The following is an 18273-nucleotide window of genomic DNA, read 5'->3' as shown; positions in this document are numbered from 1 at the left end:
CCTAGCTCCAAGTGCCCTACCCATAGTAACTCTAACCATTGGGTGGGAAGCCCTACCCATAGGAACCCTAACCCTAGCTCCAAGTGCCCTACCCATAGGAACCCTGACCCTAGCTCCAAGTACCCTTCCCATATGAACCCTAACTATAGCTCCATGTGCCCTACCCGTAGGAACCCTAACCCTAGGGCGGGAAGCCCTACCCATAGGAACCCTATCCCTAGCTCCACGTGCCCTACCCATAGGAACCCTAACCCTAGACTGGGAAGCCCTACCCATACGAACCCTAACCCTAGCTCCAAGTGCCCTACCCATAGGAACCCTAACCCTAGGGCGGGCAGCCCTACCCACAGGAACCCTAACCCTAGCTCCAAGTGCCCTACCCATAGGAACCCTAAAGCTAGCTACAAGTGCCATACCCATAGGAACCTTAAGCCTAGCTCCACGTGCCCTACCTATAGGAACCCTAACCCTAGCTCCAAGTGCCATACCAATAGGAACCCTAATCCTAGGGCGGGAAACCCTACCCATAAAAACACTAACCCTAGCTCCAAGTGCCCTACCAATAGGAACCGTAACCCTTGGGCGGGAAGCCCTACCCATAGGAACCCTAACCCTAGCTCCAAGTGCCCTACCCATAGGAACCCTAACCCTAGCTCCAAGTGCCATACCCATAGGTACCCTAACCCTACAGCGGGAAGCCCTACCCATAGGAACCCTAACCCTAGCTGCAAGTGCCCTACCCATAGGAACCCTAACCCTAGCTCCACGTGCCCTACCCATAGGAACCCTAACCCTAGCTCCACGTGCCCTAACCATAGGAACCCTAACCCTACGGCGGGAAGCCCTACCCATAGGAACCCTAACCCTAGCTCCACGTGCCCTACCCATAGGAACCCTAACCCTAGCTCCACGTGTCCTACCCACAGGAACCCTAACCCTAGCTCCAAGTGCCCTACCCATAGGAACCGAAAACCTAGCTCCACGTGCCCTACCCATAGGAACCCTAACCCTAGCTCCACGTGCCCTACCCATAGGAACCCTAACCCTTGGGTGGGAAGCCCTACCCATAGGAACCCTAACCCTAGCTGCAAGTGCCCTACCCATAGGAACCCTAACCCTACGGCGGGAAGTCCTACCCATAGGAACCCTAACCCTAGCTCCAAGTGCCCTACCCATAGGAACCCTAACCCTAGCTCCACGTGCCCTACCCATAGGAACCCTAACCCTAGCTCCACGTGCCCTACCCATAGGAACCCTAACCCTACGGCGGGAAGCCCTACCCATAGGAACCCTAACCCTAGGTCCAAGTGCCCTACCCATAGGAACCCTAACACTATCTCCAAGTGCCCTACCCATGGGAACCCTAACCCTACAGCAGGAAGCCCTACCCATAGCAACCCTAACCCTAGGGCGGAAAACCCTACCCATAAGAACCTTAACCCTAGCCCCAAGTGCCCTACTCATCGGAACTCTAACCCTTGGGTGGGAAGCCCTACCATAGGAACCCTAACCCTAGCTGCAAGTGCCCTACCCATAGGAACCCAAACCCTACGGCCGCAAGCCCTAACCAAAGGAACCCTAAACGTAGCTCCACGTGCCCTAACCATAGGAACCCTAACCCTAGCTCCACGTGCCCTAACCAAAGGAACCCTAACCCTTGGGAGGGAAGCCCTACCCATAGGAACCCTAACACTAGCTGCAAGTGCCCTACCCACAGGAACCTAACCCTAGCTCCACGTGGAAGTCCTACCCATAGGAACCTGAACCCTAACTCCAAGTGCCCTACCGATAGGAACCCTAACCCTAGCTCCAACTGCCCTACCCATAGGAACCCTAACCTTACGGTGGGAAGCCCTACCCATAGGAACCCTATCCCTAGCTACAAGTGCCCTACCCATAGGAACCCTAACCCTAGCTCCACGTGCCCTACCCATAGGAACCCTAACCCTAGCTCCAAGTGCCCTACCCATAGGAACCCTAAAGCTAGCTACAAGTGCCATACCCATAGGAACCTTAAGCCTAGCTCCACGTGCCCTACCCATAGGAACCCTAACCCTTGGGTGGGAAGCCCTACCCATAGGAACCCTAACCCTAGCTGCAAGTGCCCTACCCATAGGAACCCTAACCCTACGGCGGGAAGCCCTACCCATAGGAACCCTAACCCTAGCTCCAAGTGCCCTACCCATAGGAACCCTAACCCTAGCTCCAAGTGCCCTACCCATAGGAACCCTAACCCTAGCGCCGCAAGCCCTACCCATAGGAACCCTAACCCTAGCTCCAAGTGCCCTACCCATAGGAACCCTAACCCTAGCTCCACGTGCCCTAACCATAGGAACCCTAACCCTAGCTCCACGTGCAATACCCATAGGAACCCTAACCATAGCTCCACGTGCCCTACCCATAGGAACCCTAACCCTAGCTGCAAGTGCCCTACCCATAGGAACCCTAACCCTAGCTGCAAGTGCCCTACCCATAGGAACCCTAACCCTAGCTCCACGTGCCCTACCCATAGGAACCCTAACCCTAGCTCCAAGTGCCCTACCAATAGAAACCCTGACCCTAGCTCCAAGTACCCTTCCCATATGAACCCTAACCATAGCTCCACGTGCCCTACCCATAGGAACTCTAACCCTAGGGCGGGAAGCCCTACCCATAGGAACCCTAACCCTAGCTACATGTGCCCTACCCATAGGAACCCTAACCCTAGACTCGGAAGCCCTACCCATAGGAACCCTAACCCTAGCTCCAAGTGCCCTACCCATAGGAACCCTAACCCTAGGGCGGGCAGCCCTACCCACAGGAACCCTAACCCTAGCTCCAAGTGCCCTACCCATAGGAACCCTAAAGCTAGCTACAAGTGCCATACCCATAGGAACCTTAAGCCTAGCTCCACGTGCCCTACCTATAGGAACCCTAACCCTAGCTCCAAGTGCCATACCAATAGGAACCCTAATCCTAGGGCGGGAAACCCTACCCATAAAAACACTAACCCTAGCTCCAAGTGCCCTACCAATAGGAACCGTAACCCTTGGGCGGGAAGCCCTACCCATAGGAACCCTAACCCTAGCTCCAAGTGCCCTACCCATAGGAACCCTAACCCTAGCTCCAAGTGCCATACCCATAGGCACCCTAACCCTACAGCGGGAAGCCCTACCCATAGGAACCCTAACCCTAGCTGCAAGTGCCCTACCCATAGGAACCCTAACCCTAGCTCCATGTGCCCTAACGCTAGGAACCCTAACCCTAGCTCCACGTGCCCTAACCATAGGAACCCTAACCCTACGGCGGGAAGCCCTACCCATAGGAAACCTAACCCTAGCTCCACGTGCCCTACCCATAGGAACCCTAACCCTAGCTCCACGTGTCCTACCCACAGGAACCCTAACCCTAGCTCCAAGTTCCCTACCCATAGGAACCGAAAACCTAGCTCCACGTGCCCTACCCATAGGAAACCTAACCCTAGCTCCACGTGCCCTACCCATAGGAACCCTAACCCTTGGGTGGGAAGCCCTACCCATAGGAACCCTAACCCTAGCTGCAAGTGCCCTACCCATAGGAACCCTAACCCTACGGCGGGAAGTCCTACCCATAGGAACCCTATCCCTAGCTCCAAGTGCCCTACCCATAGGAACCCTAACCCTAGCTCCACGTGCCCTACCCATAGGGACCCTAACCCTAGCTCCACGTGCCCTACCCATAGGAACCCTAACCCTACGGCGGGAAGCCCTACCCATAGGAACCCTAACCCTAGCTCCAAGTGCCCTACCCATAGGAACCCTAACCCTAGCTCCAAGTGCCCTACCCATAGGAACCCTATCCCTACAGCAGGAAGCCCTACCCATAGGAACCCTAACCCTAGCTCCAAGTGCCCTACCCATAGGAACCCTAACCCTAGCTCCACGTGCCCTACCCATAGGAACTCTAACCCTTGGGTGGGAAGCCCTACCCATAGGAACCCTAACCCTAGCTGCAAGTGCCCTACCCATAGGAACCCTAACCCTACGGCGGGAAGCCCTACCCATAGGAACCCTAACCCTAGCTCCACGTGCCCTACCCATAGGAACCCTAACCCTAGCTCCACGTGCCCTAACCATAGGAACCCTAACCCTTGGGTGGGAAGCCCTACCCATAGGAACCCTAACCCTAGCTGCAAGTGCCCTACCCATAGGAACCCTAACCCTACGGCGGGAAGTCCTACCCATAGGAACCCTAACCCTAGCTCCAAGTGCCCTAACCATAGGAACCCTAACCCTAGCTCCAAGTGCCCTACCCATAGGACCCCTAACCCTACGTGGAAGCCCTAACCATAGGAACCCTAACCCTAGCTCCAAGTGCCCTACCCATAGGAACCTAACCCTAGCTCCACGTGTCCTACCCACAGGAACCCTAACCCTAGCTCCACGTGCCCTACCCATAGGAACCCAAACCCTAGCTCCACGTGCCCTACACATAGGAACCCTAACCTTAGCTCCACGTGCCCTACCCATAGGAACCCTAACCCTTGGGTGGGAAGCCCTACCCATAGGAACCCTAACCCTAGCTGCAAGTGCCCTACCCATAGGAACCCTAACCCTACGGCGGGAAGTCCTACCCATAGGAACCCTAACCCTAGCTCCAAGTGCCCTACCCATAGGAACCCTAACCCTAGCTCCAAGTGCCCTACCCATAGGAACCCTAACCCTACGGCGGGAAGCCCTAACCATAGGAACCCGATCCCTAGCTCCAAGTGCCCTACCCATAGGAACCCTAACCCTAGCTCCACGTGCCCTACCCATAGGAACCCTAACCCTAGCTCCACGTGCAATACCCATAGGAACCCTAACCCTAGCACCAAGTGCCCTAACCATAGGAACCCTAATCCTAGCTCCACGTGCCCTACCCATAGGAACCCTAACCCTAGCTGCAAGTGCCCTACCCATAGGAACCCTAACCCTAGCTCCACGTGCCCTACCCATAGGAACCCTAACCCTAGCTCCACGTGCCCTACCCATAGGAACCCTAACCCTAGCTCCACGTGCCCTACCCATAGGAACTCTAACCCTTGGGTGGGAAGCCCTACCCATAGGAACCCTAACCCTAGCTGCAAGTGCCCTACCCATAGGAACCCTAACCCTAGCTGCAAGTGCTCTACCCATAGGAACCGTAACCCTAGCTGCAAGTGCCCTACCCATAGGAACCCTAACCGTATGGCGGGAAGCCCTACCCCGAGGAAGCCCTAACCCTAGCTCCAAGTGCCATACCAATAGGAACCCTAATCCTAGGGCGGGAAGACCTACCCATAAAAACCCTAACCCTAGCTCCAAGTGCCCTACCAATAGAAACCCTGACCCTAGCTCCAAGTACCCTTCCCATATGAACCCTAACTATAGCTCCATGTGCCCTACCCATAGGAACCCTAACCCTAGGGCGGGAAGCCCTACCCATAGGAACCCTATCCCTAGCTCCAAGTGCCCTACCCATAGGAACCCTAACCCTAGGGCGGGAAGCCCTACCCATAGGAACCCTAACCCTAGCTCCACGTGCCCTACCCATAGGAACCCTCACCCTAGACTGGGAAGCCCTACCCATAGGAACCCTAACCCTAGCTCCAAGTGCCCTACCCATAGGAACCCTAAAGCTAGCTACAAGTGCCATACCCATAGGAACCTTAACCCTAGATCCACGTGCCCTACCTATAGGAACCCTAACTCTAGCTCCAAGTGCCATACCAATAGGAACCCTAATCCTAGGGCGGGAAACCCTACCCATAAAAACACTAACCCTAGCTCCAAGTGCCCTACCAATAGGAACCCTAACACTTGGGCGGGAAGCCCTACCCATAGGAACCCTAACCCTAGCTCCAAGTGCCCTACCCATAGGAACCCTAACCCTAGCTCCAAGTGCCCTACCCATAGGAACCCTAACCCTACAGCGGGAAGCCCTACCCATAGGAACCCTAACCCTAGCTCCACGTGACCTACCCATAGGAACCCTAACCCTAGCTCCACGTGCCCTACCCATAGGAACCCTAACCCTAGCTCCACGTGCCCTACCCATAGGAACTCTAACCCTTGTTTGGGAAGCCCTACCCATAGGAACCCTAACCCTAGCTGCAAGTGCCCTACCCATAGGAACCCTAACCCTACGGCGGGAAGCCCTACCCATAGGAACCCTAATCCTAGCTCCACGTGCCCTAACCATAGGAACCCTAACCCTACGTCGTGAATCCCTACCCATAGGAACCCTAACCCTAGCTCCACGTGCCCTACCCATAGGAACCCTAACCCTAGCTCCACATGCCCTACCCATAGGAACCCTAACCCTAGCTCCACGTGCCCTACCCATAGGAACCCTAACCCTAGCTCCACGTGTCCTACCCATAGGAACCCTAACCCTAGCTCCACGTGCCCTACCCATAGGAACCCTAACCCTAGCTCCACGTGCCCTACCCATAGGAACCCTAACCCTAGCTCCACGTGCCCTACCCATAGGAACTCTAACCCTTGGGTGGGAAGCCCTACCCATAGGAACCCTAACCCTAGCTGCAAGTGCCCTACCCATAGGAACCCTAACCCTATGGCAGGAAGCCCTACCCATAGGAACCCTAACCCTAGCTCTACGTGCCCTACCCATAGGAACCCTAACCCTAGCTCCACGTGCCCTACCCATAGGAACTCTAACCCTTGGGTGGGAAGCCCTACCCATAGGAACCCTAACCCTAGCTCCACGTGCCCTACCCATAGGAACTCTAACCCTTGGGTGGGAAGCCCTACCCATAGGAACCCTAACCCTAGCTGCAAGTGCCCTACCCATAGGAACCCTAACCCTAGCTGCAAGTGCTCTACCCATAGGAACCCTAACCCTACAGCGGGAAGCCCTACCCATAGAAACCCTAACCCTAGCTCCACGTGCCCTACCCATAGGAACCCTAACCCTAGCTACAAGTGCCATAAGGGTAGGAACCCTAACCCTAGGGTGGGAAGCCCTGCCCATAGGAACCATTTCCCTAGGGCAGGAAGCCCTACCCGTAGGAACCCTAACCCTTTGGCTTGAAGCCATACCCATAGGAACCCTAACCCTAGCTCCAAGTATCCTACCCATAGGTACCCTAACCCTAGCTCCAAATGCCCTACACATAGGACCCATAACCCTAGCTCCAAGTGTCCTACCCATAGGTACCCTAACCCTAGCTCCACATGCCCTACCCATAGGAACCCTAACCCTAGCTCCAAGTGCCCTACCCATAGTAACTCTAACCCTTGGGTGGGAAGCCCTACCCATAGGAACCCTAACCCTAGCTCCAAGTGCCCTACCCATAGGAACCGTAACCCTAGCTGCAAGTGCCCTACCCATAGGAACCCTAACCGTATGGCGGGAAGCCCTACCCCTAGGAAGCCCTAACCCTAGCTCCAAGTGCCATACCAATAGGAACCCTTTCCCTAGGGCAGGAAGCCCTACCCATAGGAACCTTTACCCTACGGCGGGAAGCCCTACCCATAGGAACCCTAACCCTAGCTCCAAGTGCCCTACCAATAGAAACCCTGACCCTAGCTCCAAGTACCCTTCCCATATGAACCCTAACTATAGCTCCATGTGCCCTACCCGTAGGAACCCTAACCCTAGGGCGGGAAGCCCTACCCATAGGAACCCTATCCCTAGCTCCAAGTGCCCTACCCATAGGAACCCTAACCCTAGGGCGGGAAGCCCTACCCATAGGAACCCTAACCCTAGCTCCACGTGCCCTACCCATAGGAACCCTAACCCTAGCTGCAAGTGCCCTACCCATAGGAACCCTAACCCTAGCTCCACGTGCCCTACCCATAGGAACCCTAACCCTAGCTCCACGTGCCCTACCCATAGGAACCCTAACCCTAGCTCCACGTGCCCTACCCATAGGAACCCTAACCCTAGCTCCACGTGCCCTACCCATAGGAACCCTAAACCTAGCTCCACGTGCCCTACCCATAGGAACCCTAACCCTAGCTCCACGTGCCCTACCCATAGGAACTCTAACCCTTGGGTGGGAAGCCCTACCCATAGGAACCCTAACCCTAGCTGCAAGTGCCCTACCCATAGGAACCCTAACCCTACGGCGGGAAGCCCTACCCATAGGAACCCTAACCCTAGCTCCACGTGCCCTACCCATAGGAACCCTAACCCTAGCTCCACGTGTCCTACCCATAGGAACCCTAACCCTAGCTCCACGTGCCCTACCCATAGGAACCCTAACCCTAGCTCCAAGTGCCCTACCCATAGGAACCCTAACCCTACCTCCGCAAGACCTACCCATAGGAACCCTAACCCTAGCTCCACGTGCCCTACCCATAGGAACCCTAACCCTAGCTCCACGTGCCCTACCCATAGGAACTCTAACCCTTGGGTGGGAAGCCCTACCCATAGGAACCCTAACCCTAGCTCCAAGTGCCCTACCCATAGGAACCCTAACCCTACGGCGGGAAGCCCTACCCATAGGAACCCTAACCCTAGCTCCACGTGCCCTAACCATAGGAACCCTAACCCTAGCTCCACGTGCCCTAACCATAGGAACCCTAACCCTAGCTCCACGTGCCCTACCCATAGGAACCCTAACCCTAGCTGCAAGTGCCCTACCCATAGGAACCCTAACCCTAGCTCCACGTGCCCTACCCATAGGAACCCTAACCCTAGCTCCACGTGCCCTACCCATAGGAACCCTAAACCTAGCTCCACGTGCCCTACCCATAGGAAGCCTAACCCTAGCTCCACGTGCCCTACCCATAGGAACTCTAACCCTTGGGTGGGAAGCCCTACCCATAGGAACCCTAACCCTAGCTGCAAGTGCCCTACCCATAGGAACCCTAACCCCCAGTGGAAGCCCTACCCATAGGAACCCTAACCCTAGCTCCACGTGCCCTACCCATATGAACCCTAACCCTAGCTCCACGTGTCCTACCCATAGGAACCCTAACCCTAGCTCCACGTGCCCTACCCATAGGAACCCTAACCCTAGCTCCAAGTGCCCTACCCATAGGAACCCTAACCCTAGAGCGGGAAGCCCTACCCATAGGAACCTAACCCTAGCTCTACGTGCCCTACCCATAGGAACCCTAACCCTAGCTCCACGTGCCCTACCCATAGGAACTCTAACCCTTGGGTGGGAAGCCCTACCCATAGGAACCCTAACCCTAGCTCCAAGTGCCCTACCCATAGGAACCCTAACCCTAGGGCGGGAAGCCCTACCCATAGGAACCCTAACCCTAGCTCCACGTGCCCTACCCATAGGAACCCTAACCCTAGCTCCACGTGCCCTACCCATAGGAACCCTAACCCTAGCTCCACGTGCCCTACCCATAGGAACCCTAACCCTACGTAGTTAAGCCCTACCCATAGGAACCCTAACCCTAGCTCCACGTGCCCTACCCATAGGAACCCTAACCCTAGCTCCACGTGCCCTACCCATAGGAACCCTAACCCTAGCTCCACGTGCCCTACCCAAAGGAACCCTAACCCTAGCTCCACGTGCCCTACCCATAGGAACCCTAACCCTAGCTCCACGTGCTCTACCCATAGGAACCCTAACCCTACAGCGGGAAGCCCTACCCATAGAAACCCTAACCCTAGCTCCACGTGCCCTACCCATAGGAACCCTAACCCTAGCTTCAAGTGCCATAAGGGTAGGAACCCTAACCCTAGGGTGGGAAGCCCTGCCCATAGGAACCATTTCCCTAGGGCAGGAAGCCCTACCCGTAGGAACCCTAACCCTTTGGCTTGAAGCCATACCCATAGGAACCCTAACCCTAGCTCCAAGTATCCTACCCATAGGTACCCTAACCCTAGCTCCAAATGCCCTACACATAGGACCCATAACCCTAGCTCCAAGTGTCCTACCCATAGGTACCCTAACCCTAGCTCCACATGCCCTACCCATAGGAACCCTAACCCTAGCTCCAAGTGCCCTACCCATAGTAACTCTAACCATTGGGTGGGAAGCCCTACCCATAGGAACCCTAACCCTAGCTCCAAGTGCCCTACCCATAGGAACCGTAACCCTACGGCGGGAAGCCCTACCCATAGGAACCCTAACCCTAGCTCCAAGTGCCCTACCAATAGAAACCCTGACCCTAGCTCCAAGTACCCTTCCCATATGAACCCTAACTATAGCTCCATGTGCCCTACCCATAGGAACCCTAACCCTAGGGCGGGAAGCCCTACCCATAGGAACCCTATCCCTAGCTCCACGTGCCCTACCCATAGGAACCCTAACCCTAGACTGGGAAGCCCTACCCATACGAACCCTAACCCTAGCTCCAAGTGCCCTACCCATAGGAACCCTAACCCTAGGGCGGGCAGCCCTACCCACAGGAACCCTAACCCTAGCTCCAAGTGCCATACCCATAGGAACCTTAAGCCTAGCTCCACGTGCCCTACCTATAGGAACCCTAACCCTAGCTCCAAGTGCCATACCAATAGGAACCCTAATCCTAGGGCGGGAAACCCTACCCATAAAAACACTAACCCTAGCTCCAAGTGCCCTACCAATAGGAACCGTAACCCTTGGGCGGGAAGCCCTACCCATAGGAACCCTAACCCTAGCTCCAAGTGCCCTACCCATAGGAACCCTAACCCTAGCTCCAAGTGCCATACCCATAGGTACCCTAACCCTACAGCGGGAAGCCCTACCCATAGGAACCCTAACCCTAGCTCCACGTGCCCTACCCATAGGAACCCTAACCCTAGCTCCACGTGCCCTACCCATAGGAACCCTAACCCTAGCTCCACGTGCCCTACCCATAGGAACTCTAACCCTTGGGTGGGAAGCCCTACCCATAGGAACCCTAACCCTAGCTGCAAGTGCCCTACCCATAGGAACCCTAACCCTACGGCGGGAAGCCCTACCCACAGGAACCCTAATCGTAGCTCCATGTGCCCTAACCATAGGAACCCTAACCCTAGCTCCACGTGCCCTAACCATAGGAACCCTAACACTAGCTCCACGTGCCCTACCCATAGGAACCCTAACCCTAGCTACGCGAGCCCTACCCATAGGAACCCTAACACTAGCTCCACGTGCCCTACCCATAGGAACCCTAACCTAGCTCCACGTGTCCTACCCATAGGAACCTAACCCTAGCTCCACGTGCCCTACCCATAGGAACCCTAACCCTAGCTCCACGTGCCCTACCCATAGGAACCTAACCCTAGGTCCACGTGCCCTACCCATAGGAACCCTAACCCTAGCTCCACGTGCCCTACCCATAGGAACCCTAACCCTAGCTCCACGTGCCCTACCCATAGGAACCCTAACCCTAGCTCCACGTGCCCTACCCATAGGAACCCTAACCCTAGCTCCACGTGCCCTACCCATAGGAACCCTAACCCTAGCTCCACGTGCCCTACCCATAGGAACTCTAACCCTTGAGTGGGAAGCCCTACCCATAGGAACCCTAACCCTAGCTGCAAGTGCCCTACCCATAGGAACCCTAACCCTACGGATGGAAGCCCAACCCATAGGAACCCTAACCCTAGCTCCACGTGCCCTACCCATAGGAACCCTAACCCTAGCTCCACGTGCCCTACCCATAGGAACCCTAACCCTAGCTCCACGTGCCCTACCCATAGGAACCCTAACCCTACGGCGGGAAGACCTACCCATAGGAACCCTAACCCTAGCTCCACGTGCCCTACCCATAGGAACCCTAACCCTAGCTCCACGTGTCCTACCCATAGGAACCCTAACCCTAGCTCCACGTGCCCTACCCATAGGAACCCTAACCCTAGCTCCACGTGCCCTACCCATAGGAACCCTAACCCTAGCTCCACGTGCCCTACCCATAGGAACCCTAACCCTAGCTCCACGTGCTCTACCCATAGGAACCCTAACCCTACAGCGGGAAGCCCTACCCATAGAAACCCTAACCCTAGCTCCACGTGCCCTACCCATAGGAACCCTAACCCTAGCTACAAGTGCCATAAGGGTAGGAACCCTAACCCTAGGGTGGGAAGCCCTGCCCATAGGAACCATTTCCCTAGGGCAGGAAGCCCTACCCGTAGGAACCCTAACCCTTTGGCTTGAAGCCATACCCATAGGAACCCTAACCCTAGCTCCAAGTATCCTACCCATAGGTTGCTTAACCCTAGCTCCAAATGCCCTACACATAGGACCCATAACCCTAGCTCCAAGTGTCCTACCCATAGGTACCCTAACCCTAGCTCCACATGCCCTACCCATAGGAACCCTAACCCTAGCTCCAAGTGCCCTACCCATAGTAACTCTAACCATTGGGTGGGAAGCCCTACCCATAGGAACCCTAACCCTAGCTCCAAGTGCCCTACCCATAGGAACCGTAACCCTAGCTGCAAGTGCCCTAACCATAGGAACCCTAACACTAGCTCCACGTGCCCTACCCATAGGAACCCTAACCCTACGGCGGGAAGCCCTACCCATAGGAACCCTAACCCTAGCTCCACGTGCCCTACCCATAGGAACCCTAACCCTAGCTCCACGTGTCCTACCCATAGGAACCCTAACCCTAGCTCCACGTGCCCTACCCTTAGGAACCCTAACCCTTGGTGGTTTTGCCCTAACCATAGGAACCCTAATCCTAGCTCCACGTGCCCTAACCATAGGAACCCTAACCCTAGCTGCAAGTGCCCTACCCATAGGAACCCTAACCCTAGCTCCACGTGCCCTACCCATAGGAACCCTAACCCTAGCTCCACGTGCCCTACCCATAGGAACCCTAACCCTAGCTCCACGTGCCCTACCCATAGGAACTCTAACCCTTGGGTGGGAAGCCCTACCCATAGGAACCCTAACCCTAGCTGCAAGTGCCCTACCCATAGGAACCCTAACCCTAGCTGCAAGTGCTCTACCCATAGGAACCGTAACCCTAGCTGCAAGTGCCCTACCCATAGGAACCCTAACCGTATGGCGGGAAGCCCTACCCCGAGGAAGCCCTAACCCTAGCTCCAAGTGCCATACCAATAGGAACCCTAATCCTAGGGCGGGAAGACCTACCCATAAAAACCCTAACCCTAGCTCCAAGTGCCCTACCAATAGAAACCCTGACCCTAGCTCCAAGTACCCTTCCCATATGAACCCTAACTATAGCTCCATGTGCCCTACCCGTAGGAACCCTAACCCTAGGGCGGGAAGCCCTACCCATAGGAACCCTATCCCTAGCTCCAAGTGCCCTACCCATAGGAACCCTAACCCTAGGGCGGGAAGCCCTACCCATAGGAACCCTAACCCTAGCTCCACGTGCCCTACCCATAGGAACCCTCACCCTAGACTGGGAAGCCCTACCCATAGGAACCCTAACCCTAGCTCCAAGTGCCCTACCCATAGGAACCCTAAAGCTAGCTACAAGTGCCATACCCATAGGAACCTTAACCCTAGATCCACGTGCCCTACCTATAGGAACCCTAACTCTAGCTCCAAGTGCCATACCAATAGGAACCCTAATCCTAGGGCGGGAAACCCTACCCATAAAAACACTAACCCTAGCTCCAAGTGCCCTACCAATAGGAACCCTAACCCTTGGGCGGGAAGCCCTACCCATAGGAACCCTAACCCTAGCTCCAAGTGCCCTACCCATAGGAACCCTAACCCTAGCTCCAAGTGCCCTACCCATAGGAACCCTAACCCTACAGCGGGAAGCCCTACCCATAGGAACCCTAACCCTAGCTCCACGTGCCCTACCCATAGGAACCCTAACCCTAGCTCCACGTGCCCTACCCATAGGAACCCTAACCCTAGCTCCACGTGCCCTACCCATAGGAACTCTAACCCTTGTTTGGGAAGCCCTACCCATAGGAACCCTAACCCTAGCTGCAAGTGCCCTACCCATAGGAACCCTAACCCTACGGCGGGAAGCCCTACCCATAGGAACCCTAATCCTAGCTCCACGTGCCCTAACCATAGGAACCCTAACCCTACGGCGGGAAGCCCTACCCATAGGAACCCTAACCCTAGCTCCACGTGCCCTACCCATAGGAACCCTAACACTACGTCCTCTTGCCCTACCCATAGGAACCCTAACCCTAGCTCCACGTGCCCTACCCATAGGAACCCTAACCCTAGCTCCACGTGTCCTACCCATAGGAACCCTAACCCTAGCTCCACGTGCCCTACCCATAGGAACCCTAACCCTAGCTCCACGTGCCCTACCCATAGGAACCCTAACCCTAGCTCCACGTGCCCTACCCATAGGAACTCTAACCCTTGGGTGGGAAGCCCTACCCATAGGAACCCTAACCCTAGCTGCAAGTGCCCTACCCATAGGAACCCTAACCCTACGGCGGGAAGCCCTACCCATAGGAACCCTAACCCTAGCTCCACGTGCCCTACCCATAGGAACCCTAACCCTAGCTCCACGTGCCCTACCCATAGGAACCCTAACCCTAGCTCCACGTGCCCTACCCATAGGAACCCTAACCCTTGGGTGGGAAGCCCTACCCATAGGAACCCTAACCCTAGCTCCAAGTGCCCTACCCATATGAACCTAACCCTAGCTGCAAGTGCTCTACCCATAGGAACCCTAACCCTACAGCGGGAAGCCCTACCCATAGAAACCCTAACCCTAGCTCCACGTGCCCTACCCATAGGAACCCTAACCCTAGCTACAAGTGCCATAAGGGTAGGAACCCTAACCCTAGGGTGGGAAGCCATGCCCATAGGAACCATTTCCCTAGGGTAGGAAGCCCTAACCATAGGAACCCTAACCCTACGGCGGGAAGCCCTACCCATAGGAACCCTAACCCTAGCTCCAAGTATCCTACCCATAGGTACCCTAACCCTAGCTCCAAATGCCCTACACATAGGACCCATAACCCTAGCTCCAAGTGTCCTACCCATAGGTACCCTAACCCTAGCTCCACATGCCCTACCCATAGGAACCCTAACCCTAGCTCCAAGTGCCCTACCCATAGTAACTCTAACCCTTGGGTGGGAAGCCCTACCCATAGGAACCCTAACCCTAGCTCCAAGTGCCCTACCCATAGGAACCGTAACCCTAGCTGCAAGTGCCCTACCCATAGGAACCCTAACCGTATGGCGGGAAGCCCTACCCCTAGGAAGCCCTAACCCTAGCTCCAAGTGCCATACCAATAGGAACCCTTTCCCTAGGGCAGGAAGCCCTACCCATAGGAACCTTTACCCTACGGCGGGAAGCCCTACCCATAGGAACCCTAACCCTAGCTCCAAGTGCCCTACCAATAGAAACCCTGACCCTAGCTCCAAGTACCCTTCCCATATGAACCCTAACCATAGCTCCACGTGCCCTACCCATAGGAACTCTAACCCTAGGGCGGGAAGCCCTACCCATAGGAACCCTATCCCTAGCTCCACGTGCCCTACCCATAGGAACCCTAACCCTAGACTGGGAAGCCCTACCCATAGGAACCCTAACCCTAGCTCCAAGTGCCCTACCCATAGGAACCCTAACCCTAGCTGCAAGTGCCCTACCCATAGGAACCCTAACCCTAGCTCCAAGTGCCCTACCCATAGGAACCCTAACCCTAGCTCCACGTGCCTACCTCTAGGAACCCTAACCCTAGCTCCACGTGCCCTACCCATAGGAACCCTAACCCTAGCTCCACGTGCCCTACCCATAGGAACCCTAACCCTAGCTCCACGTGCCCTACCCATAGGAACCCTAACCCTTGGGTGGGAAGCCCTACCCATAGGAACCCTAACCCTAGCTGCAAGTGCCCTACCCGTAGGAACCCTAACCCTTGGGTGGGAAGCCCTACCCATAGGAACCCTAACCCTAGCTCCATGTGCCCTACCCGTAGGAACCCTAACCCTAGCTCCAAGTGCCCTACCCATAGGAACCCTAACCCTAGCTCCACGTGCCCTACCCATAGGAACCCTAACCCTAGCTCCAAGTGCCCTACCCATAGGAACCCTAACCCTACGGCGGGAAGCCCTACCCATAGGAACCCTAACCCTAGCTCCACGTGCCCTACCCATAGGAACCCTAACCCTAGCTCCACGTGCCCTACCCATAGGAACTCTAACCCTTGAGTGGGAAGCCCTACCCATAGGAACCCTAACCCTAGCTCCAAGTGCCCTACCCATAGGAACCCTAACCCTAGCTCCAAGTGCCCTACCCATAGGAACCCTAACCCTAGCTCCACGTGCCCTACCCATAGGAACCCTAACCCTAGCTCCACGTGCCCTACCCATAGGAACCCTAACCCTAGCTCCACGTGCCCTACCCATAGGAACCCTAACCCTAGCGAGGGAAGCCCTACCCATAGGAACCCTAACCCTAGCTCCAAGTGCCCTACCCATAGGAACCCTAACCCTAGCTCCACGTGCCCTACCCATAGGAACCCTAACCCTAGCTCCACGTGCCCTACCCATAGGAACCCTAACCCTAGCTCCACGTGCCCTACCCATAGGAACCCTAACCCTAGCTCCACGTGCCCTACCCATAGGAACCCTAACCCTAGCTCCAAGTGCCCTACCCATAGGAACCCTAACCTCACGTGGGAAGCCCTACCCATAGGAACCCTAACCCTAGCTCCGGGGGGCCTACCCATAGGAAACCTAACCCTAGCTCCACGTGCCCTACCCATAGGAACCCTAACCCTAGCTCCACGTGCCCTACCCATAGGAACCCTAACCCTAGCTCCAAGTGCCCTACCCATAGGAACCCTAACCCTAGCTCCACGTGCCCTACCCATAGGAACCCTAACCCTAGCTCCACGTGCCCTACCCATAGGAACCCTAACCCTAGCTGGGGCAGCCCTACCCATAGGAACCCTAACCCTAGCTCCAAGTGCCCTACCCATAGGAACCCTAACCCTAGCTCCACGTGCCCTACCCATAGGAACCCTAACCCTAGCTCCAAGTGCCCTACCCATAGGAACCCTAACCCTAGCTCCACGTGCCCTACCCATAGGAACCCTAACCCTAGCTCCACGTGCCCTACCCATAGGAACCCTAACCCTAGCTCCAAGTGCCCTACCCATAGGAACCCTAACCCTAGGGAGGGAAGCCCTACCCATAGGAACCCTAACCCTAGCTCCAAGTGCCCTACCCATAGGAACCCTAACCCTAGGGCGGGAAGCCCTACCCATAGGAACCCTAACCCTAGCTCCAAGTGCCCTACCCATAGGAACCCTAACCCTAGCTCCACGTGCCCTACCCATAGGAACCCTAACCCTAGCTCCAAGAGCCCTACCCATAGGAACCCTAACCCTAGCGCGGGAAGCCCTACCCATAGGAACCCTAACCCTAGCTCCAAATGCCCTACCCATACGAACCCTAACCCTAGCTCAAAGTGGCCTACCCATAGGAACCCTAACCCTAGCTCCAAATGCCCTACCCATAGGAACCCTAACCCTAGGGCGGGAAGCCCTACCCATAGGAACGCTAACCTAGCTCCAAGTATCCTACCCATAGGAACCCTAACCCTAGCTCCACGTGCCCTACCCATAGGAACCCTAACCCTAGCTCCAAGTGCCCTACCCATAGGAACCCTAACCCTAGAGCGGGAAGCCCTACCCATAGGAACCCTAACCCTAGCTCCAAGTGCCCTACCCATAGGAACCCTAACCCTAGCTCCAAGTGCCCTACCCATAGGAACCCTAACCCTAGCTCCATGTGCCCTACCCATAGGAACCCTAACCCTAGGGCGGGAAGCCCTACCCATAGGAACCCTAACCCTAGCTCCACGTGCCCTACCCATAGGAACCCTAACCCTAGACTGGGAAGCCCTACCCATAGGAACCCTAACCCTAGCTCCAAGTGCCCTACCCATAGGAACCCTAACCCTAGGGCGGGAAGCCCTACCCATAGGAACCCTAACCCTAGCTCCAAGTGCCCTACCCATAGGAACCCTAACCCTAGCTCCAAGTGCCATACCCATAGGAACCATAACCCTAGATACAAGTGCTCTACCTATAGGAACCCTAACCCTAGCTCCAAGTGCCATACCTATAGGAAACCTAACCCTAGGGTGGGAAGCCCTACCCATAGGAACCCTAACCCTAGCTCCAAGTGCCCTACCCATAGGAACCCTAACCCTTGGGCGGGAAGCCCTACCCATAGGAACCCTAACCCTAGCTCCAAGTGCCCTACCCATAGGAACCCTAACCCTAGCTCCAAGTGCCCTACCCATAGGAACCCTAACCCTACAGCGGGAAGCCCTACCCATAGGAACCCTAACCCTAGCTCCACGTGCCCTACCCATAGGAACCCTAACCCTAGCTCCACGTGCCCTACCCATAGGAACCCTAACCCTAGCTCCACGTGCCCTACCCATAGGAACCCTAACCCTAGCTACGCAAGCCCTACCCATAGGA

This window comes from Mauremys reevesii, linkage group 5 (genome assembly GCF_016161935.1).
Source record: "Mauremys reevesii isolate NIE-2019 linkage group 5, ASM1616193v1, whole genome shotgun sequence".
NCBI classification, from domain to species: domain Eukaryota; kingdom Metazoa; phylum Chordata; order Testudines; family Geoemydidae; genus Mauremys; species Mauremys reevesii.
This window is presented reverse-complemented; position numbering follows the sequence as displayed.